Consider the following 24,505-nt stretch of genomic DNA (forward strand, 5'->3'; position numbering starts at 1 on the left):
CTCACAACCACAGATGCAGTCCAGTTTTCAGAAAGGGCAAAAGAGGAAGGAGAGATCACATTCCCTTCTCTTTCACTATGTAACCTGGAAGTGGAATGTATCACTTCTGCACCTAGCCATAGTTAATGAAGAAATTCAGTTGCATGACTTAGCAGCATGGAAGGCTTGGTAATACTATCTGTGGCTATGTACCCAGCTAAACTTTCTATTTCTATAGAAAGGGGCAGAGGAGCAAATGGAAACCAGTCAGCAGTATTCGCCACACTCGTCTTCTTCCAGTTTTATAGTCTTTACCCTTTAGTGGGTCCTTATAGACCATTGCCAAGGCTATTTCCAAAACTTTTGCTAGATTTGCTATTTGCTCACTACCAATCCACCCATCACCTGTTCTTTCTATAAGGAATCATGTGTTTTTGGTGGTGGTGATAGTGGTGGTGGTGGTGGTGGTTGTTAAACCTCATCAAACCTTTCCTCAGTGGCCCACAGCATGAAGTCTCTGTTTCAATGTTCTTTATAATCTGGTCCTAGTATACCTGTTTCCAGCCATCTCTCAACTTTTATCATTTCATTAATTTTTTCATTTAGTATATGTATGTTGAGTACTTACTATGTGTCAGGCAGAGTCATTCATTCTCCTAAGCTAGTTCATTTGAATTGGTGGACAGAAAATATCCTCATGAATGCACATCCTTTTTAATGTCACCATTTCTGTGATGATTGTGTTCGCCATTGTAATGCTTGAGAGGTTAAATGCATCCTCTTAAGAGCAGACTTTTAAAAGTAGGTCTTACGGTTGAAGTGGTTAATTTGCTTCACATAGTCAGATGATGTTCACTGGACACATTTTAGCTTTCAGGTTTTTAAGTATTTTAGAACTATGTCTTGCTTTTAAAAACAAAACAAAAATTTAAAAGAATACTTATTGAAGGGGCCAGGTGTGGTGGCTCATGCCTGTAATCCCAGCACTTTGGGAGGCCGAGGCGGGTGGATCACGAGGTCAGGAGATCGAGACCATTCTGGCCAACATGGTGAAACCCTGTCTCTACTAAAAATAAAAATTAAAAAATTAGCTAGGTGTGGTGGTGGGCGCCTGTAATCCCAGCTACTCAGGAGGCTGAGGCAGGAGAATGGCTTGAACCCAGGAGGCGGAGGTTGCAGTGAGCCAAGATCGCGCCACTGCACTCCCGCCTGATGACACAGCAAGACTCTGTCTCAAAAAAAAAAAAAAGAATACTTATTGAAGTAGCTATAACTAGATTTAGTAGCTCATTGACATTGTAAAATAGTTCAGATGAAAGCATAGGTTAGGTCTTATCTCATGTGTTACAGTTGTCTAGTTGCTTATTTGTTCCCAAGCAACTTAACCTGATCCCCAATCTTACAGACTGAAGCATAAAAGCCTTTACCGGAACATGCCTTTAACTGGACTTTGTCCTCCAAACCACATTTCCTTCTCCCTCTACAGTCCTTGGTGTTTTGAGACAGAAATTTGCATAATGTAACTAACCTGACATGATTTTTATATTTACATTTCATTTTTCTGAGAAGTCACTGAACCAGGTGAGATACAAGAGGCTGAGTTATACAAGTTCAGGGTTAAAGCTGTATTTAAAATTTTTATATTTTGATCATCATAGATCTTTGCAGAAATTTTTATTTTTAAAATGTATGGCATTTACATGTTATTCATCTTGATTTCTGAGCTTTTGGGCACGTCCTGAAATTTTGTGCTTGAGACCCAATAGATTCTTCTCCTTTATGCATATTATTTGCATGTTACCATGGCTAGCTGCTTGAGTAATTAAAACACAAGTTAGAAAATATATATTTGGAAGAAAAAATAAGTGTTTATTATTTTACCAAACCCTAGTGCCAAAAATTACCTTAAATCCTATTAGTTAATTGTTTAAGTATTTATATTTACAACTGAGGTCAGCTTGGAACATGCAGAGAAACGAGTCCCTGCAAGCAAGTGTTGATTGTCCATCAAAAAGGAGAATGGACAAGCGCTAGGATTAATCTTTTTAGCTACGGTATTATATCTTTCTTAAAATGGCTGCTCTTGTTCCATCTCCAGCCTGGTAGCCTCATCTCTAAAGTGGCAGTGTAGACATGTAGTTTTCCCTGAGAATGAGGAGAAGAGTAGGGAGAGGTAGTGAGTACAGCATGAGACCTTGAAGCCCGAGGTACCCAGAGCAGTACTGCTTGTATCTATCTTGAATGTAGGCCTTCTGCTAAGGGGTTCATTTAAAAAGAAAATATTCCTCAGCTAAAAATAATAGTTTGAAAATGACTAAATGATATTCAAGATCTCTGCTAATTCTGAATGTGCATGTGTTTCTACTGTGATAAATTTCTGCTGATTCACCCATACTTTGACCTGCTCCCTTTGTAAAGGGTATCAATACACCTTGATGAGTCCACTGGCTTTTTTGGCTGTTGGTATATCTTAGCTTCTATGTATATCACCAGGTTTTCTCTTGATTTAGTTGTAGTTTAAGGAGCGAGAATGCAGAAAGAATCAGACCTTGTGTGGTAGAAATATCATGCAAATTCTGCATCATATGTTGAGGATCATGAAAAACATATTAGAACATCTAATTATATCTATTTATATTTTATTGTAATGTCTGTTATTGTATTTAACATATATAATAATATAAGCAAATAAGTTATATTAGACAGTATAGTAATATTTATAATTCATAGTATAAATATTCATATATAGGAGATAAGTACACACAAAAATTATTTTTGTATTTGTTAGGAGCATGCTACCTTTCTTAAAACCTTTCCAATAATTACTGCACTTTTGTTAGTAAAATGTTTGATAATTGATATTTTAAAGGATGAGTAGAGACTCTCATCATCTCTTAACATTTAGTATTTTTGTGTTAAGCAGATCTTCATTAAATCTGAATTTTTATGGACATTAGTAATAAAAAATATGGATGAAATATTTCAAAGTCCACCACATAGGTACATTTGTATGTAAAATAAACTAGAAAGAAATGAAGAGGGAAAAACATAACTATTTCACTCATTTTTTTATTTTGGTTGTATTGCAATAGACAGGGATAAGTGAATTTCCATAAAATAAAAAAAAAATTAATCATGAGAAGGTTATAAAATTATAGGGATATTTTAAACATGCATTTTAAAAATGCAAATAGCAATGTTTAGTTTTATCTAACAGACTTTAAACCAGATTCCTATTTATAGTTTCTACTAGATCTTTGCCAAGGGCTGTGTCCAAATGGTTGAAAATATTAAGACTACAAAATTTTGTTTTCTTAATCATGTCTTTTAGAGGTACATATTTACATTACATTATATACATTTTGAAGTTTACAAATTTTTATCTTTTTACTACTTCCTGTATCATCATTTCTTCATTTATTTCTCACTTCCTCTTCTCAGTTCCTTATATTTGGTCTGGACATATAGGACTCATTGAAGGAAAAAGTCCCAGACAAAGAGTGAGAGCAAGAGCAAATATCATTTGAGAAACTGAGTATGGGAACAAGGTTAAAATGATGTCTGCTTTTAATTTTAAAATTCTTCCAAGGTGATAAAATATGCATTCAGGCAGCTCCAAGTCTGAAAAACACCTAATGCACCTTGACATTCAACAGATATTTATTGCACTCCTCCTACCATCTGTGAAACACTGTGCTGGGGACAAGACAAATGAGTCACAGTCCATGCCCTCAAAAGGTTTAAAAAAATATGTTTGCAGCAGGAAGGCAGATACTAGACCGAAATGTGTAATGCCTGTGATAAGGACAAAGACAGATATATATCAGGGTGTTTTCGAGCACGTAGGAAGGAACCTGCCTAGACTGAGGAAGGCATAGAAGGCTCTGGAAAGGATTGCCCAAGTTGACCCAGAATAGATGAAGAAGGTATACTAGCAAGGGGATGGGGAAGAGACTGAGGGCAAAGAAACTCAGCCATAGGAGTGACATAAATAAAGCACAGGATTCTACAAGTGGAGTGTGATTATGGAGCTTTAGGATTGGTGCAGGTTCAGCATGGGTGAAAAGGAAGGAAAAGTAGGGTGGGGCTAGTTCTTGGAGGGCACCATGTACCATGTGAAGGGATTTGGACTTGATATTATAGGTGATAGGCAGACTAATAAGGGTTAATTATAGAATAATCATGACTATATTAGCTTTGAAATAATTCTGACACCTGTGTAAATAATGGATTTGCAGGAAGCAAGAATGCATACAAGAAAATCATTAGGATGTTGTTGCCACAGTCCAGGAAGAGTGAATGGTAGGCTGAACTAAGGCACTAAGAGTGTGGTGAAGGGAATTTGCAAAGTGCCTTATTGCTGTGAGTGGCTAATGTGTGTACCAATGGTTCATACTCCCATTATTTTTCACCCTTCTTTTATGCCAGATGCTAAGTCCTGAAATATAAGGCCCATTCTGTGAATAGGAATTATATATAGGTAGTTTACTTTGATTTCCAAGAGCAATATGGTTCGATTCCTTTAACATGATCCTTATGTGGGTACTGGGAATATTGGTACAATGCCTTAGAACACTTATGAAGGGTGCAGAAGATTCTTTACAATTATATTCTCAAAGTTTGATGTGTTTCTACAAACTTCCAAAGGTGGTATCATGTCAAATATTGTCCTACAATCATTTTTATGTGGCTACAAATGTTTCCTGTAATGATCAGTTGTTTTTACATGACGATTTCTCAACTTGACAGTGATCCCTAACAGCATCAATGCAGCAATCATCCACTGGATTTTGTAGCTGATAATCCTGGGAACTAGTAACTGTTATTTGAAATAAGGTCCTTTTGACTTTTAATAGAAAATTTTATGATTGAATTAGAGGTTTGGTTTTTCCCAAGAAAGTCGGGCAAGTCATGATGCTAACCAGTTTTAACTAAATATTTTAAAAAGTCGAAAGTAATGAAAATTTGATTAATTAACTGAATTGCCACCTTTTCTGGCTTTTCATCTTTTTTTTTTTTTTTTAATTTGCAGGAAAGAAAGTGTATCAGAATTTTTTAAACCTGTCTCAGAAATAACAACATATTTTAATCAGAGATTTGTAAGTATCCTTTTCTTTATTTAGGAAATTATATATTGATTTTGTGAAAGAAATGACTCCTACCATAAAACACTTGACAGGAAATGGATATTTAGTCTGAAGAGTCACGTAAAATTTGAATGAGAGTAATGCATATGCGAAATTTTACCACTCCTCAAACAACAAAATAAATAAACCAAAGCCTTAATTAGAAAACCTTCACCAAGTCTATCTACAGCTCATAAATATTTGGTTTATTCTTTGGACATTTCTCTTTGATGATATCTTTTTTATTATCATTTTTCCTTTTGTGAAAATACATGTGTGTCCACATATTTTAGAGAGTTTGTCACATCAATGAGAAGGAAGAGAAAAAGTTAGGTCCACAGGAAAGGGAAGAAATAATATTCTGTTGAAGTTAATATAGCTTTTCTATGATGATTTTTGGTGAAATTTTTAAAAAATCAAAGCTAGGTCTCATAATACTAAGGTCCCTACAGTTTCATCATAGTTATGAAAGACCTATTATTGTCCTATAACCAAAACTGAGCAACTTAAGAATGAGGAATCTGGGAGACTTTTTCTATTTTGATTTACCAGAGTTCAAGACAAGCACACATTTTCACAAATATTTTATTAAATAAATTTAGAAGAACCAGTAAGTGAAAAAAAAGTTTTATTCCCTGAAAAAAAAAATCATATCTAATGAAGTTTTATTATGGCACTAAAGCAAATCACCAGCATATTGAATTTAAGAACACAGAGTTGATAGTGTAAAGCACACTTTATTTATATTATTATTACATTGTAATATATAATGAAAAAATTGTACAATTCATCATAATGTATGTAGTATCAGTGGAAGCCCTGAGCTTGTTTTCCTGCAACTAGATGGTCCCATCTCAGGTGATGGAAAACGGTGACAGATCATCAGGTATTAGATTCTCATAAGGAGTATACAACCGAGATCCCTCGCATGCAGAGTTCACAATAGGGCTCATGCTCCTATGAGAATCTAATGCCGCCACTGGTCTGACAGGAGGCAGAGCTCAAGTGGTAATGTGAGTGATGTGGTGTGGCTGGAAATACAGATGAAGCTTTGCTTGCTCACCTGTCACTCACCTCCTGCTGTGTGGCCCACTTCCTAACAGGCCATGGATTGGTACCCAGCCCATGGCCCAAGTGTAAAGAAGATCAGTAAAGCAAAGTTATGCAACTAAGGTCTGGAGGTGAGTGGGCTCCTCACTAGCTGTGTGAGACCTTGGACAGCATAATTCTGGGCTTCTCAACTATAAATATTTTTGTTTGAGGGTTGTTGACTAAAATGATGACTACCTTAGATCATTTTATGATTCCAGGATATCACTGAAACATTGCTGCTTAGTAGTTAACAGTCACTTTATCTTGGTTAATCTATTATTATATGACGTTAACATTTGTGTAGTAGTTAATAAAACTGACCAACAGGATGTGAAATATATTTCTATCTTGCTTCATTGGATAAGACCTCAGCAATTGTTTAATGAAAAGGTGTATTAAATGTTTAATTACACATTTTGCAGCAATATAGGCTGTTTCATAGCTGCGTGGCATTAATTTTCAGTTTCATTGCATACATTTATTAATCTTGTGATTCCAGGTAAGTTGCCTGAACTTCCTAACACTTCAGTTTGTCAGTAAAATGAGGGTAACAATTCTGATATCACAGGATTGTCTTGGAGCTTAAAGGAAATGAAAAATACAATATAAATATTCACGATGACATTAACCTATACTATAACCATGATTGCCTATCTTTACTACATTGTTTTATAGATCCTGAGGTTTTGTCCTTGTAAAGATTTCATTTGTAAGTGTATATGCTAAGTTATGGATGATATTGGTATTTATAAAGTCACTGGAAGAATTACTATAATGCAGATTGTTGGCCACACTTCCAGCTATTAACAAGTATCTTTCATAATTCTTATGAAAGTAATTCATAAGCTAATCTTTGGGAAATACAAATTTTTCCTTTAAAAATGATCCCCAAATCAAAATTGAAGCGGAACTTTGTAAAAAAATACACATTTCTAGGGCTCTATCTTGGAGATCCTGATTTAGCAGCACGTCCGAAGCAAGGCCTAGGAACTTGTTTTTTTAAAAAAACTGCCTAGTTGATTATAATACTTTGAAAACTCCTGCTTTACAGCCTCACTGCATCACTATCTTTTGGTTGAAGAAGGTTTTGGCTGTGCTGCTTACCATATGTGGATGAGGGGATGTAGTCAGGCTTGTGTGCTTCTGCTAGTGCAGATCAAGTAAAGAATGAAAAGGATGAGTTTGGGTGTCTGCAGTGCATACATTGAGATTGACTGTTTTCTCAACCTTGGCTATGTAGCTGCTTTAAGTAAATCATATGTCAAGCCTATAAATTGCAGATTTCCTGAACCAGAAAAGGCTGTTGGAGATCATCTAGTTCAAACCCCTTATTTTGCGAAGGAGGGAATTAAACTCAGAGATTTGCCCAAGGCCCCAGGAGAAGACCAGGACTAACAGTTGAATTCTTGCCCCAAGCTTGGTTTCATTTCTATCACAATTGAATGACTCTAATTCTGCCAGGAACCTGTAATACTTGTGAAATCAGCTTTCCTTCCTTCCTTCCTTCCTTCCTTCCTTCCTTCCTTCCTTCCTTCCTTCCTCCTCCCTCCCTCCCTCTCTCTCTCTTTCTTTCTTTCTTTCTTTTTTTTGAAATGGAGTCTCGCTCTGTCGCCCAGGCTGGAGTGCAGTGGCCTCATTTGGCTCACTGCAAGCTCCGCCTCCCACGTTCAAGCCATTCTCCTGCCTCAGCCTCCCGAGTGACTGGGACTACAGGTGCCCGCCACCACGCCCGGCTAATTTTTTGTAGAGATGGGGTTTCACCGTGTTAGCCAGGGTGGTCTCGATTTCCTGACCTCGTGGTCCACCCACCTCGGCCTCTCAAAGTGCTGGGATTACAGGCGTGAGTGAAACCAGCTTTTCTAGCTCTGACTTCAGGCTTCCAGAGCAGGCATTTAAAGTGCTCTTAAGTGTCCAGCTTTGTGAAAGTAAGAGCGTCTTCCTTCCCAACTCCAGTTCTCTGTCCTGAGTGAAAAAAGGCAGGAGGGCCACTGAGGGATTGCTGGTACTCACCTGGAGTACCTAATAGATACTTACCTGGAGTATCTATTCCTATAGTTGCACCATTTTCTTTATTGCCTTCTTGGTCTTTATGTTAATCAGAGCCAGGCCTTATCTTAAACTCTGTATCTCCAGAAGGCAGAGCCATCATCTTAGTTTCTTCCCCGCCCCCTGCCTTTTTTTTAATACTTGCATCCCTTTTTGTGTGTGTGTGTGTGGCATGTCTTTACTTGCCCTAATCTGGACATTTTTTCAGCTCTAGAGTTTAATTAAGTTCAACAAATACTCAGTGCTTCTCTGTCCCAAGAGCAGTCCTGGGTACCAGAGATGTAAAATGAATCCAATATAGTCCTAGTTTCAAAAGCATTAACAACGTCATGAGAAAGGAGATAAGTCTGAAAACTGTTGCAGGAATGTTTGCAAGTGCCACAAGAGCACTGAAGCTATGACTTCCACTTACTAGGAGAGTCAAAGAAGGCTTTGGAGAGGAAGTGACACTGGTCTGTTTTAGGTGCAAAACCATAACCCACAATATAAATGTACAACATTTTGAAACCACTTGAAAATAATGTATCTAAGTCTTAATGAAGACAGCAAATGCAATGCAGATAAATAAGGCTGGTGTCAGCATGATGGAGGAAGAGGGACACTGCAACACATGGCAGGAGGCCTGTGTCTTCTGACACAACCGCCTCCAACCTGTGTGACTCTCGGTGATCCAGTTAGACTCCTGTGGCTACAGGCAATCCTACATACTTGGGATACCATCAAGTGAAAAAAAAAAGTGCATCCCAAACAAGGTATTATCTGTGCGAAAACTTCAGTTTTCAGTAGTTGTTGCCCAAGTGAAGAGAAGCCTTGGATGAAGAGCATTCCAGCCAGGAGGAAGCACAAAGGTGCAGTGGCCTGTGTTTGGAGGTGAAAGGGAGTGTGTCTGAGAGTTACAAGTCCTGAATGGAGGGTAGTTTCTTTCAAGTGCTGGACCAGAGGGGAGCAGAGGAGCAACAAGAGAGAAGCCTGGGAAGTAAGCGGAGTGTATTTCGTGAAGGGTGTTACAGGTCATATTAAGACATTGTGTGAGCTTTTCCTGATGTAAGGGAACGACTGAAGAACTGAGATGGTAAGATTTGCTTGGCTGGTGTCAAGAATGGATGAGAGGGCAGCAAAACTGGGGCTGAAACTCAGTGAAGAGGATCATCTAAGTTAGAGAGCTGGTGGTGTTGGGTAGTGAAAGAGGATGAGAAAAGCAGTCCATCCACAGATTTAAGACCTATTTAGAGACTAGAGTTTATATGACTTGATCATGGAGGGTGGGGGAAAAGCATGTCTCCTGGGTTTCTGGGGGATGTACAGCGGTGTTCACTTGCAGGAAAATCCAGTAGGAGGAACAGGATTCAAAAGAAAGGTGGTATTTCTAAGCCAAGGTGATGAGATTAGCTGATTTGTCCTGGGGCTCTTCAATATTAACTGGCCTTCCACATGCTGAGAGAATCACGTACATTGTCACACCTCATCATCTCAGTTGTGAGAGGTATTCTTTTGTGAACTCCAAAGAGGTGGAAGCTGAGGCTTCAAGAGCTGAAGTGCCTTGTACAAGGTCCCTTAGATAATAGGTAGAGGAGCCAAAAGTTCAGAACGGATTCTAAACCAAACCACATGGACCTTCTATTATATCGCTCTGCTTTCTTTTTTCCTTTGACACATATAATTCTGTAAAAATAGGTCAATTGTGGAACACAAATAACTTGGGACTTTATGGATTGTTAAATAGAACACATAAACTCTACTTTCTATAGAAGGTTTGCTGAAAAATCAATTCACAAAGGCTCATTAATTGGAGAAAAGGCATACAAATGTATTTAACATGAATACACAGGAGCCTTCAGAATGAAGACCCCAAAATACAGGGGCAATTTTCCATTTTTACGCTTAGGTTCAAAAAAGTATGGACTCCCATACAGAAATATGATTAGACAAAACTGGTATGATCTCATGCTAATAGTCTGACTGGGGAAATCCAGCAAGGTCTGTCAGTCTAGATTCTTCTGGGCTGCTCTGAGCATGCATTCTTTCCTTCTGGATTTGGGGCAGGACCCTCTCTGAAATGGAGGGGTTCTTCAGACCTGTGGTTGAATGAGTTGGATAATTTGTTTATGGCCAGTTTTTACACAGAAAGGGAGAGGGAAGATTAGAGTCATATTTTTAGGTTTTAGATCTGGCTTTGGAAAAATAGATATTCTGATTTCTGCGATCTGCCTTGGGGAAGAGGGATTTTAGTTTTTATGGCAAGCCTCAGGGGAGAATGGGACTGCCAGACAGGAAGGCAGGCCAAGATCAAAGGAAAACTTTTGCTTCTGAGGCTGCTTCTGAAGTTTTCACTTTGAGGTATTGCTTTCTGAACTCCAACATGTCTGAGTTACCACCATCCCTCACTTGAAATACTGCAATTGCTCCTCACTCATCTCTTGAACCTACTTTTCTTCTATTCCGTTTGCTGTAGCCAAAATGAACTTTATAAAATTCAGTTTTGATTGTCATACTATCACTTAAAATCCTTCAATGACCTCCTGTCATTATTAGGATAGAATAGATTCTTAATATGTCTAAATGCTGTGGCCCCCACTAACTGACCCGCTTCATCCTGCATCTGTCTTTCCCTCATCCCTTTGCTCTGGCCACACGGACCTTCCTTCAGTTCCTAAAATGTGTTCGTCTCTCCTGCACGAAATACTCTTTTCCTGCTTCAATACCAGTTAACTACATTTCTTCCTTTATATGTCAGTTCATACTATCAATGAGCCAAGTCCTGATACACTCACATAAAACCTTGTAATTTTTTTTTATCTAAGAATTACCACATTTTGGAATTATATATGGATTTGTGTTAATAGTTTTTATAATTTTTTTCTCATCCATTGGAGTCCGTTAAAACAATTATAAAACTGTTTGGGCAGGCATATAATTGACACTCAACAGATATTTTTCAAGTGAATTAATACACTCATAAGTGAATAAAATTGGCTTTGGATTAGCTAATTTGTATTTGATCATTTGGTAAATTACTTTTAGAATTCAGAAAAAGAACATTTCTTTTACACCTATAAAATAAACTGAGTTTTGCTCATATACAATATTGTTTTATAACACTCCAATGATATAATATTTCCCCTGGTATTATATTGTCATGGCATTTCTCCTTCTGAAGTCAATTTCTTTTGCTCAGTAAATGAAGATGATTCAAACAGCAGAGGGATAATTACCTAATTGACATTTTTTGGATTAACTAACTAAGAAAAAACAATTAAAACTTGGAAATGGCAACTATAAAGATCAATATATCACCATTCAGTGTACCAAGGAAAGAGAAAAGGATGTCATAATTTACTTTAAATGTCACAACTTTATTGCACTTGCTAATTAAATGATGCTTTTCCATCCCAGTCACATTGAAAATGATTTAGAATTTTCAGGGGTGATATTTAATTGTTCCCTCAAGAATGATTTTCTACCATGTGACTATACACCATGTAACTAATGAGGCTTGGATATGGCTTAGGAAAGGATGCACTAATGTGTCAGCCTACGGCCCTCAAGTGGTGATGTGCTATCAGTGCCCAATATTCGCTCCTGAACTCAGGACTGAACAACTGATTGAACTGTGGGATAGAGTCTAGCGTGAGAAATTTCTACATCCTATTTTCCAGATATATTGCTGAGGCCCTCTGGGATTGTCTTCTGCATGTAGACAATCATAGTTATCTAGCCTTTCAATATCTATGAACCACCTGAGAGAAATAGATTAGAAGAGCACTAAGTTTATTTTGTTTGTTTGTTTGTTAAATAGTCTATAATTCTAAATGGAAGAAGTGGGGAGTTAAAGATAGGTGGAGGAAGGTTTATGAGTTAGACAGTAAAATTATACTTGTTACAGGACACGGTTGTGTCGGGGGCTGGCCAGCAGGGTCATGATTTATGATACAATTCAATGTTTGCCAACATGGGGGTCCTGGTCTCCTAGGATTCTATCGAATTATTAGAGGAGTCCAGAAAGCCATGTGTCTGTGTCTAAATAAATACTGTCACATTAATGCTACCATTATCTAAATGTACATGATTATTTTTATAAAGAATAATTTATTTAAAGTATTTAATTCACAAAAATGCTTTTTGGTCTGTTACATATATTCTAAATCAGCAGATTATCTAAAATCTGTAGGTTTTTTAAACTTGAGGGGTTATTTTGCCATAAAACCTCAATAAACATAGTTGTAACTTTTATACTGCAGGATGTACCATATTTTTTAGTATTACCCATACAGAGTGTTTCTGACAATCCTCAGATTCTATGAATCTATCTTGGGTGCTGCCCATCACCTCTCGTCTGCTGCTCTGGTCTCTCTGCTCTCTTCCGAAGAGAGACTTCTGCTGTGTTCCAAAGCTTCTTGAGCCTGCTACAGTTTTCTCTCGTCTGCATCCTCCTGGGATTGTTCTCAGCAATTTGACTTTATTGTCCAAAGCAGAGACATCACTTGGATGATTGTGGTTCATAGTAAACTTAACCAAAGCCTTGAGGATAACATGAGAGAATTATAGTGCAGAAATGGGAAACCTGGAACTGGTTATTCAACATCATTACTAGAGTTCATTAGTTGGGCCCATTCACAGGGGTCCTCAGTTGATTGGCTCTTTTCTTGCTTTGTAACCTGTTTCAGGTGTCTGCTCATCTCCCACAGGCAAGGTTGACTTAATTATGTCCTGCCTCCCTGGAATTGAGTCAATAATTCTCTCCGCACATAAATAAATCAGTACACGTTATGATTGTTAAAATTTGGCAATTATGGAATTCAAAGCCTGTATTGGGCTGTTATTACATTGATATAAATACCTGAGAATGGATAATTTATTTTTAAAAAAGAGATTTAATTGGCTCACGGTTCTACAGACTATACAGGAAGCATGGTGCTGGCATCTGCTTGGCTTCTAAAGAGGCCTCAGGAAGCTTCCAATCATGGTAGAAGGCAAAGGAGGAACAGTCATGTCACATGGCAAAAAGAGGAGCAAGTGAGAGAGAGTTGGGGGGCTAGGTGCCACACTCCTAAATGACCAGATCTTGAGGGAACTCACTATTAGGAAGAGAGAACCAAGCCATAAGGAATTCACCCCCCATGATCCAAACACCTTCCACCAGGCCCTGCCTCTAGCATTGAGGATTCAACATGAGATTTCGGTGGGGACAAATATCCAAATTATGTCAGAACTCAATGAGTACAACTTTGAAATCACATCAATAAGGAACTTTTATCATTCAGAATATTATTGTTCCAAAGTAGAATTCTCATTTAACCAAGTCTCCTCTACCCCAACAATCTACTCCCAAGTAAGATAGTTTTACCAATGTAGTAAATAAGTTTTTTCATAAAGCCTTAAAAGAACACAGACTGACTTCTAAGTAGGACTCAAGGGCAAGAAATGTACATGTCTTTCCCTAATAGACCTTACAATCAGAAACTTTCCCCTAAACTAATAATAAGACTATTATATGATCCAGCCATCACACTTCTGGGTATTTATTCCAAAGAATTTAAATCAGGATTTTAAAGAGATATTAGCACTCCCTTGTTCATTACAGCACTATTCACAGCTGTCAAAATGTGGAAACACCCAATTGTTCACCAATAGATGATTGGAAAAAGAAAATGTGGTATATTTATACCTTTAAAAAGAAGGCAATTATATTAAGTATGACAATGTGGATAAACCTTGAAGTGAAATAAGCCAGTCACAGAAAGACAAATGCTGCATGAGCTCACTTACGTGAAGCATTTTAAATATTCAAATTTGTAGAAGCCAAGAGTGGAATGATAATGGTTGCCAGGAGATGGCAGAACAAGGAAATGGGGAGTTACTAATCAATAGGCATAAAGTTTCAGTAAACCAAGATGAGTAAGCTTTACAGATCTGTTGTACAACATTGGATCTTGGTCAACAGTACTGTATTCTATACTTAAAAATTTGTTAATCACCTAGATCTCATGTTAAGTATTATTTTTATCACAATAAAATAAAATTTGGGAGAAAAAACACCCTTTCCCCTAAGCACAATAAAAACCTAGGCCTCAAAGAAGGATATCAGAAAATCTACCTTTTTCTTCCACGTCTCCCCCAAACAGAGGCTGGGCCTTTTACCTTTACAAATCACACCACCATGTCCACTAGTAATCTGATGTTAGAAACTGATGTTTATTCTTGAAAAAAATTATAGAAACCACCACTATCTTGTAAGTTTGCTCTAGAAGTCCAATGACATGAGCTTTAGACTGGATTTTCAAGTTGATCAGATGATCAGTCATACCAGCAATCTGGTCTCCTATACACGTCTTTGAACATAGAGCTGCTTTTTTGTTTTTATTGTTGTTTTGTTTATTAATGAGCTGATGATTCAAGTTCCTTTTAGCTCCAAAATTCTCAGATATCTACAAATTACACATGGATTGCCACTTGTTTTGCTTCCCTCTTGACTGCCTTTAATAGCATTGATTAATTTGGCTTTGCATCAATTCTCTTCAGTTGTAAAATGAGAAAAAGAAACCGGATAAGGTATGCTTTGGTCAGGGTCAGATCTACATGTGAATCCCTTATGCAAAATGTATGTTGCAATGTTAAAAATTAGTCTATTGAAACATTTCTATATTTTTTTAATTCAGAAAACACATTTATTAATTTTCTTCCAGCTGCTCAACTTCACAGGTTATTTAAAATGTGTTTTGAAGAGTTAGTTATTTGCCTCCAGTCATAGACAGTGATAAAATTAGGAACTGGATCCTATCACTATCTCTAATTTAAGAAATGAGATCATCATGAATTAAAGGGGGAGATTGCACCAAAGCACAAGTAATACCAAAAAGCTGCAGTTTTAAAGCGACTAAAAATTCTATTGACATTTATAATTACTACAGTGTATATGAACAATAGAAATAATTATGACCCAATTTATATTTCCCAGATAAATTTCGAGGCAAGTTTGAAAAAGGATTAAAAGAAAGAGAAGAATCTTAAGTTCAAACGAGTTTACATCATGCATAAACACAGCCGCAAAATGCCCATTCTATTTGGCCTTAGTTGGACAACTGCCTATGAAAAAAAAAGAAACACTCAAGGAAAATTTCTGCTGTAACTGGACTAACTTTTTAAAATTAATTAATTAATTAATTAATGAGTTTTTATTGGCTTTTTATTTTTAATTTTTGTGAGTACATAGTAGGTGTATATATTTATGGAGAATATGAGATATTTTGATACAGGCATACATCAGGGTAAATGGGGCATCCATCACCTCAAACGTTTATCCTTTGTGTTAAAAACAATCTGATTACACTCTTTTAGTGTAAAATATAAAATTAAATTATTATTGACTGTAGTCATCCTGTTGTGCTATCAAATACTGGATCTTATTCTTTCCATATTTTTTGTACCCATTAACCATCCTCTACCACCACCCTACCACTACCCCACGATCCTCTTCCCAGCCTCTGCTAACCATCCATCTGCTCTCTGTCTCCATGAATTCAATTGTATTCTTTTCTTCTGTTTTTTGGAATACTTCGAGTAGGACTGGTATTAGTTCTTCTTCAAATGTTTGGTAGAATTTAGCAGTGAAGTCATTGGGTCTCAGGCTTTACTTTATTAGGAGACATTTTGTTATGGCTTCAGTCTTGTTACTTGTTATTGGTCTGTTCAGGTTTTGTATTTCCTCATGGTTCAATCTTGATAGATTGTACGATAGATTGCATGTCTAGAAATTTATCCATTTCTTCTAGATTTTCCAATTTATTACATATAGTTACTTATAGAAGCCACTAATGATCCTTTCAATTTCTGTGGTATTGGTTGTAATGTCTCCTTTTTTATCTCTAATTCTATTTATTTGGGTCTTCTCTCTTTTTTTCTTAGTCTGGCTAAAGGTTTGTCAATTTCGGTTGTTTTTCTAAAAACCAAATTTTCATTTTATTGATCTTTTGTGTCGTTTTTTCATTTCAATTCCATTTCCTTCTGCTCTGATGTTTATTATTTCTTTTCTTCTACTAATTTTTTCAGTTTTCTCTTGCTTTTCTAGTTCTTTAATATGCATCATTAAGTTGATTACTTGAAATTTTATTCTTTTTTGATGTAGGTGCTTATTGCTATTAACTTCCCTCTTAGTACTGCTTTCGTGAATTCCATAGGTTTTGGTATGTTGTGTTTCCATTATCATTTGTTTCAGAAATTTTTCAGTTTCTTTCTTACTTTCTCCATTGATCTACTGTCATTTAGGAGCATATTGTTTAACTTTCATGTGTTTGTATAGGTTCCAAAATTCCTCCTGATTTCTAGTTTTATTCCATGGTAGTCAGAGAAGATGCTTGATATTATTTCAGTTTTTAAAATGTTTTAAGACTTGTTCTGTGGCCGAACGTATGGTCTATTCTTAAGAATGTGCAGGATGTTGAGAAGAAGAATGTGTCTTCTGCAGCTGTTGGATAAAATGTTCTGTAAATATTTATCAGGTTCACCTGACTTAATGCAGATTAGGTCTAATGTTTCTTTGTTGATTTTCTGTCTGGCAGATCTGTCCAATGCTGCAAGTGGGGTGTTGAAGAAGTCTCCAGCTATTATTATGTTGGGAGTCTATCTCTCTCTTTAGCTCTGATAATATTTGCTTTACATATCTAGATGCTCTAGTGTTGGATGGATATATACTTACAATTGTTATATCCTTTTGCTTAATAGACCCCTTTATCATTATATAATGATCTTCGTCTCTTTCTATAGTTTTTGTCTTGAACTACATTTTGTTTGATATAAGTATGGCTACTCCTGCTCTTTTTTGGCTTCCATTAGCATGGAATATCTTTCTCCATCCTTTATTTTCTGTCTATTTGTGTCTTTATAGGTGAAGTGTGATTCTTATAGGCAACAGATCATTGGGTCTTTCTTTCCTTTTCTTTTTTTTAAATCCATTCAGCCACTCTGTGTCTTTTTGTTGAAGAATTTAGTCCATTTACATTAAATGTTACTATTGATAAGTAAAGACTACTCTTGCCATTTAACTGTTTTCTAGTTGTTTTGTGGTCTTTTCTTCTTTCCTGTCTTCCTTTTAGTGAAGATGATTTTCTCTGGTGGCATAATTTAATTTCTTACTTTTTTTGTGTATTTGTTGTATGTTTTTTGATTTCAGGTTACCATGAGTATTGCAAATACTATCTCATAACCCATTATGTTAAACTGATGATAGCCTAACATGAATTGCATAAACAAACAAACAAGGAAAAAGAAAACTAATAAAAACTCTATACTTTAACTTCGTCTCCCTGCTTTTTAAGTTTTTGATGTTTCTATTTATATCTTAATACGCTATATCTTGAAAGGTTGTCTCAGTTATTATTTTTGATTGGTTCACCTTTTAGCCTTTCTACTTAATATAGCAGTAATTTACACACCACAATTTCAGTGTTATAATATGCTGTATTTTTCTGTGTGCTTTTTAGTACCAGTGAGTTTTGTACCTTCAGGTGATTTCTTCTTGCTCATTAATATTTTATTTTTTTCTGATTGAAGAACTCCCTTCAGTATTTCTTGTAAGGCAAGTCTGGTGTTGATGAAATCCTTTAGCTTTTGTTTGTCTGGGAATGTCCTTATTTCTCCTTCGGGCTTGAAGGACCTTTTTTTTTTTTTTCTGCCAAATATATTATTCTGCGGTAAAAGGTTTTTTTCCTTTAGCACTTTAAATACGTCATGCCACTCTCTCCCAGTCCTAAATTTTCCACTGAAAACTCTGCTGCCAGACATATTGGAGCTCCATTATATGTTATTTGTTTCTTTTCTCTTGCTGCTTTTAGGGTTCTTCCTTTATCCTTGACCATTGGGAGCTTAATTATTAAATGCCTTAGGTAGTCTTCTTTCAGTTAAATAATCTTGGTATTCTATAACCTTCCTGTACTTAGATATTGATATTTTTGTCTAGGTTTGAGAAATTTTCTGTTATTATCTTTTTGAATAAATTATATACTCCTATATCGTTCTCTACCTACTCTTTAAGGCCAATAACTCTTAGATTTGCCTTTTTGAGGGTATTTTCTAGATCTTGTATGAGTGCTTTATTACTTTTTATTCTTTTTTCTTTTGTCTGCTCTGACTGTATTTTCAGATAACCTGTCTTCAAGGTCACTAATTCTTTCTCTGCTTTGTCAGTTCTGCTATTAAGAGACTCTGATACATTCTTCAATATGTCAATTTTATTTTTCACCTCCAGAACTTCTGCTTGATTCTTCTTAATCATTTCAATCTCTTTGTTACATTTATCTGATAGAATGCTGAATTCTTTCCCTGTGTTATCTTGATTTTTTTTTTTAATTTTTATCTGTTTTTTTTAACTTTCCCCAAAGCAGCTATTTTGAATTCTCTGTCTGAAAGATCACATATCTCTGTTGCCCCAGGATTGGTCCCTGGTGCTTTATTTAGTTCATTTGGTGAGGCCATGTTTTCCTGAATGTTTTTGATACTTGTGGATGTTCATTGGTGTTGGGGCCTTGAAGAGTTAGGTATTTACTGTAGTCTTCTCAGTCTGGGCTTGTTTTTACTTGTCGTTCTTGGTAAGCCTTTTCAGGTGTTTGAAAGGATTTGGGTATTGTGATCTAAGGCATATCCGCATTACAGGGTACCCTAAGCCCAGTAACACTGTGGTTCTTGTAGGCTTGCAGAGGTACCACGTTTGTGGTGTTCAGTGAGATCCAGAAGAATACTCTGGACCAGGCAGAGACTCTTGCTCTCTTGCTTTACTTTCCCCCAAACAAACAGAGTCTCCCTGTCTGTGATGAGTTGCCTGGAGCTAGAAGTAGGGTGATACAAGCACCCCTGTGACCACCACTGTTGGGACTGCTCTGGGTCAGATCTGAAGCCAGCATTTCATTGGGTCTTGCCCAAGGCCCGCTGTAACCACCCCCTGTCTATAGCCTATGTTTGCTCAAGACCCTAGGGCTCTATGAACAGCAGGTAGCAAAGCCAGTCAGATCTGTGTCCTTCCTTCAGGGCAGTGAATTCCCTGGCACACTGAGTGAATTCAGAGATGTCAAATGGGAGCCAGGGACTGGAGTCAAAACCTCAGGAATCTATCTGTCGCTCTATTCTACTGCAGCTAAGCTGGCACTCAAACCATGAGACAAAGTCCTTCCCACCTTCCCCTCCTTTCCACAGACAGGGGAATCTCTCTCTGTGGCCACCACCACCACAGCCCCATGGGGAGTACTTCCAGACCATTGCTAATTTTCACTACTTGCCTAAGAGCTCTTCAGTCTGCCTGTGGTGAATGCTTCCAGGCCTGGGATTCACCCTTTAGGGCAGTGGGCTCCCATCTGGCCCATGGCAGGTCCAGAAATGTCATGCAAGAGCCAAGGCCTAGAACTAGGGACCCCACAAGGCTGCCTGGTGCTCTACCCCACTGTGGTTGAGCTAGTACTTGATTTTTGGTTCTTAAAAAGGTGTAGATAGTTGTTAAATTAAATTGTTGTTTCTGTCAGGGGTACAATAGGTAGAGGTTTCTCTTCAGCCATCATGATCTATCCCTCATCTGGGTTACTTCATTTTAGATTAAAAATACATCAAAGAAACATTATGTTTCAGACTACATAAAGTCTCCTGATTTATAAGTTACTAGGAAACAATTTTTGAATTTTAATCTTGGCGATTAACAATATTTTAAATTATAAAGACTATTCATGTTAAGAGAAGGTAGGCACGTCTGCTTTCTCTCCATGTTCCACAGAGGATTTGCTGAGGATAAAGGATTTGCATTTACATGCAAGTGCATAAAAACAAGACAAGAACCAATGCATATCTGCATTGTTTTTCAAAATTTCTGCAGCTGTAACTGGGGCTTCTGAAAATGTCAGAACATTCTATCTTCTGTACCCTGTGATGTATAATTAATATCAGGGTCCAGCAGACCCCAGAACACAAGGCTTCAAGGTTTTCTGAAACTTCAGTACTCTAGGGTGGAGTACGTAGCTTGGAAGTTAGAGTCAACTAACTGTTGACTTTCAATATATTCATGCTTCCTTTACTACCCACCACCCCCTGCTAGTGAGGATATTTAAAATTATCTTTAATTATGCTAATTTTCAGATTATGACAAGCTGAATCAGCTTTTTAGTATTTTCTTCAGCTATTTGAATTATGATAGATTTGTGGGAATTTTCTGATACTAAAATTCTTCAGCATCCTTAACAAATATGAAAGGGTAATATTTGAAAGATCTGATGTGAAATGAACAAACTGGCAGGGTGACTTGAAAGGTTTTTCTTGGTTCAGACATGCTACCTATGATATGAATGTAACAATGCTTAAAATGCCAACAGAACACTTCTATGAAGTTCGATAACATACACTGTCTCTCCCCTTAGACAGAATCTGCAATTGATGTGGACTACACAGTGTCAGATTAATGTTAAGTTCACTTGGAAAGCACTCAATGAATATCTTCTATCTACTGTCCACCATTAGAATCTGTTTGTTCTTGCCTCTCAGGAGATTTTAGTCTTCTGGGGAAAAAACATTACCCACAGAAAATGTTTAGTGAACATCATATTAAACTGATTTTGTGGTGAACTTCAGTGTTGATTATCAGAGTGAAAAGTAAAAAAAACTGTAGGAGATGACTGATCTAGCCAAGACCATCCACATATATCCTGACAGGGCAGGTACTGAAAAAGTTGATTTTGAGATTTAAATTTTTAATTTACTATAAGGCAATTTTAAATAAGGTCTGAAATTGGATGAGTAGGCTTCCAAGGTCATGTGTATGCATTTCTATACTTTGTTAAAACCACAGTAAATAATCCGTTCATTTGGGTATATATGCTGTTAGATCCTGAAGATACTTAATCAATGGATTTATATGGCTTCCCCCCACCCCCAAGGGAGAAAGATGGAGGAGAAAGATGGAGGAGAATGTCACCTAATCTTTACTCCAATTCAGTTATTCTCAAACTGTGTGACCACAGTTACCTAGGGTGCTTGTAATGCATATGATGTCAGACACACTGAATCAAAAATTCTGGGGAAGGTACCTGGAATCTGTATTGCTAATCAACTTCGCAGCTGAGTCTTATGAACAGACAAGTTGGGGAAACAGTGTCCTGGTTTAAATGACGTAAGATTAATTTTCAGTAAATAGGCATTTTATCCAAACTTGCTTTATCTCTCCTGTATTTCTCCCCATCTCCCACGTTAAGATTTGTAAAAAATATTAGGAAGAGCTAATTTGCTTTAAATTCACATTTTAAGTCTCCAAGCTGACACAAGTGAGATGAAGTTTTCTCAATTTTTTTTTCTTCTCTTTTCCACAGTTTAATCAAGTGTTAAAGTGAAAGATCTGGTTCTTTGTGGCATGGTACATAAGAAAAAAGGGGAATTAATTTACACTGCCTGGTGTCAGGATATAATATGATTATGTTGACAAAGCTATAAAAAGAAAATATCCAAAGCTCATAAAAAAAATTGAAGGAGGTCACTGTTAGAGCAGATGGATGGAGCAGAGTGCCTGATCATTGAACAGCTACTGAGCTAAAAGGATATTCAGGTAGAGGTGTACATAGCTGGGAGAAGGTCACAAATCTTAATTAAGGCTTTCAAGGGGAAAGTCCTGGATTTGACAGTAAGACTCATATTGATTTGCCTTACTGTACAGAAATAACTAAAAGGACTGGTAAATAGAGTGCAGTCAGCTGTCAATTACCCTGAGGGAATCTAATACAGTGGAGGGTTCCTTTGCTGCATTCTTTGGGGCCTTCTCTCCTTTGTAACCAGAAAATACCCTTCCATGAAATGCAAACTTATTTTCATATTTTAACAAAAAAGCTACAAAGATTAAGTGCATTAAAAGATCTAAAATTAAACCAAAAAAGTAGGGTTATTGAACACAAATTTATATTGACCTCAATACTTTTAATGAATTCTGCCAATTGTTCTGATATGAAACATAAGCTAAGAGGCAAGACTAACACACTTTAAAAACAACAAAATATTTAAATTATATTAGATAGGGTTATACCACCAATGAGAGAAGTATTTGTTTCTATTTTGTTCTGTGGAAGAATTTTATTACATCTAAATGTGTGTGTTCATGGATTACATATATCATATATTATATATGTATATTGTATATGTATTACATAATAATAGGTATAGAGAACAAAAATTTTTTTTCAAAATTATGCACATTATTCAATTGTATGATCTTTTTTAAGATCAGAAATGATTAAAGTTTTCACATCAGATCAATTACTGAAATAATATTTTGGGTTTGCTGAAACACTAGGGTGAATATGTGGTTCAAAGAAGAAAAATATTCTTGTTGAAACGATTCAGGCATATTGTAGATGGCTGTACTAGGTGACTTTTAGGTGACTTATTTATAACTTTATAAAGTTATTTTAGTCTAATCTCTTCTAAATTTATAAGGGCCTATGAGTCTAGAAAAAGGCAATATAGTGAAATTTTTAAAAATCCATTTTGGAATCCTATGTGACAGAGCTTAAATCCTATCTTAGGGCAAGTTTCTTAATATCTAAAAGACTCTATTTCAGTTGGTTGTTTTGAATTATAGGGAATCTCTCTTTCGTCTCTCTTCTCTCCCTCTATCTCTGACATCTGTGGATAAGATTAAATAAAATATTGTATATAAAGCCATGTACAATATATATAATAATAAAAAGCCACTACCCAGCTAAGGGCCCAATTAAGAGTAGCTGTTCTACCTGTGTATGATTGATAACATTTTTAATTATCAACTGAGATTTCTTTACTCCTTTATACTTCCTTTAATACTCTGTAAAGGCTGTTCACTGAGGGATGATGCACTTAATCTAGAACAAATGATCACTTAAGTTTCTGTTTTTTAAAATTCAAACAAAGAGCCATGGTCTTGAAAATCAGCATATGTATGACAATAGCCTGACTTTTTGAAAGCAAAGATTTTTTGAGCTATCTGAAACTGAAGAACTGAGAACATTCCCATAGAGTGGGAATGACTATATGGTGATGTAAAAGTTTTTGTGTTTCTGGGAAGGGAAATGAGTCATTGACTAGCTAGTGGAGAAGAATTCAGGATATAATGAGACCCTAGTCATTATTCAAGTCTCTGCGTAGGTGGCCAGGACTCCAGCTCACTAGACTGAACAGAAGGGAGATTGAACAATAAGAATTTTACTGAAAATCCAAGTGTAGAGATGACTATGCCTCACTTCCCAGGGAAACTTTAGGCATCATAAAACTCTCTCTGTATATTCTCTGACCCTGGAAAGGTAGACAAGCAATGGTCAAGAGAAGTGCCCAGGCAGATGGGCCTGATTGCCACCTGACAGGGTTCCCAGGCCCTCAGAGGAGTGAGCCTCTAAAGTAATTTCATGGACCTCATGGAGGGCATAGAATGGTTTAAATAGACCATCAACCTTAAAGTCCAGAGACGGAACAAAGAGGATGCAGATGCACATATCTCTACCTGAGGCAATAGTTATACCTGACACAATAGCAGTGGATCCCTTTGCACACTGATGTAACTGGGCACATTGCAGCTCAGTGACGGTCAGCATGGACACAGGATATGTGTGAACCTGATGCCTTTTCTCTACACTTTAGGCTCCCTTTCATGAAAGAGAGCAACATTCTATTAGTGGTAGGGTGTCTTAGTCACCTCCTATTTACCCTGTTGGTGAGGGAGCGCTAAACACCACCTGACCCAGAAGAGATGAGATCAACAGCAGGTTATTAGTCACGTCTACTGATGGCCTGGTGGAGGAGGACACAGAACACCTTGCTGGGCCACACAGGAGTTGCACTCAAGAGCAGAGTGAACAACCAGGGCTGTAGGAAGCAGGCTTTGGAGAATTAAGAGGGTAGGGTGTTCCCAGTTATTGTGGAATGATGTGATTCACTTGTTTGATTTGGCAGACAAACAGGGAACAAAACCTGCTACTCAAGGATAAACAGAAACTGTGCCTGGTCCTCTTGGTAAGGATGGTGGTTGGTCTAGGGTACCTGATCAATGGGAGTAGAGTGGGGAGGAGAACTTGTAGTTAGGTCATTAGAGACCTATTTTATTAGATATCAAGCCTTAATTTTTGGCTTTATGCTACAATTGATCACTTGATGCTTTGACATCAGTTTAAATCTTGATGATAACTGAGACTTTTAGGGATTAGGAGAAGTGCCTTCCTAGGAAGCAAAGTAGGCACCTGACCAAGGGGAGAGGGGCACATCTTGAGGTGGTTGCCAAAAAC

General features: G+C 36.9%; 1 protein-coding gene across 4 annotated transcripts in view; it reads left to right on the forward strand.

Annotated features, from left to right (window-relative positions):
- The window catches only part of PKIB (cAMP-dependent protein kinase inhibitor beta), a 127,349-nt gene that overhangs the window by 72,013 nt on the left and 30,831 nt on the right, over positions 1–24,505 (forward strand). For 3 of the 4 annotated variants that reach the window (XM_033234436.1, XM_033234437.1, XM_033234439.1), the window contains one exon: positions 5,012–5,078. The exons of the other annotated variant lie outside the window; for it this stretch is intronic. The gene's annotated coding sequence lies outside the window, so the exon portion shown is untranslated. The remainder of the gene's footprint in view (positions 1–5,011; positions 5,079–24,505) is intronic. 4 annotated transcript variants of the gene reach the window in all.

This window comes from Trachypithecus francoisi, unplaced genomic scaffold (genome assembly GCF_009764315.1).
Source record: "Trachypithecus francoisi isolate TF-2019V2 unplaced genomic scaffold, Tfra_2.0 Lachesis_group15, whole genome shotgun sequence".
Classification (NCBI taxonomy): Eukaryota; Metazoa; Chordata; class Mammalia; order Primates; family Cercopithecidae; genus Trachypithecus; species Trachypithecus francoisi.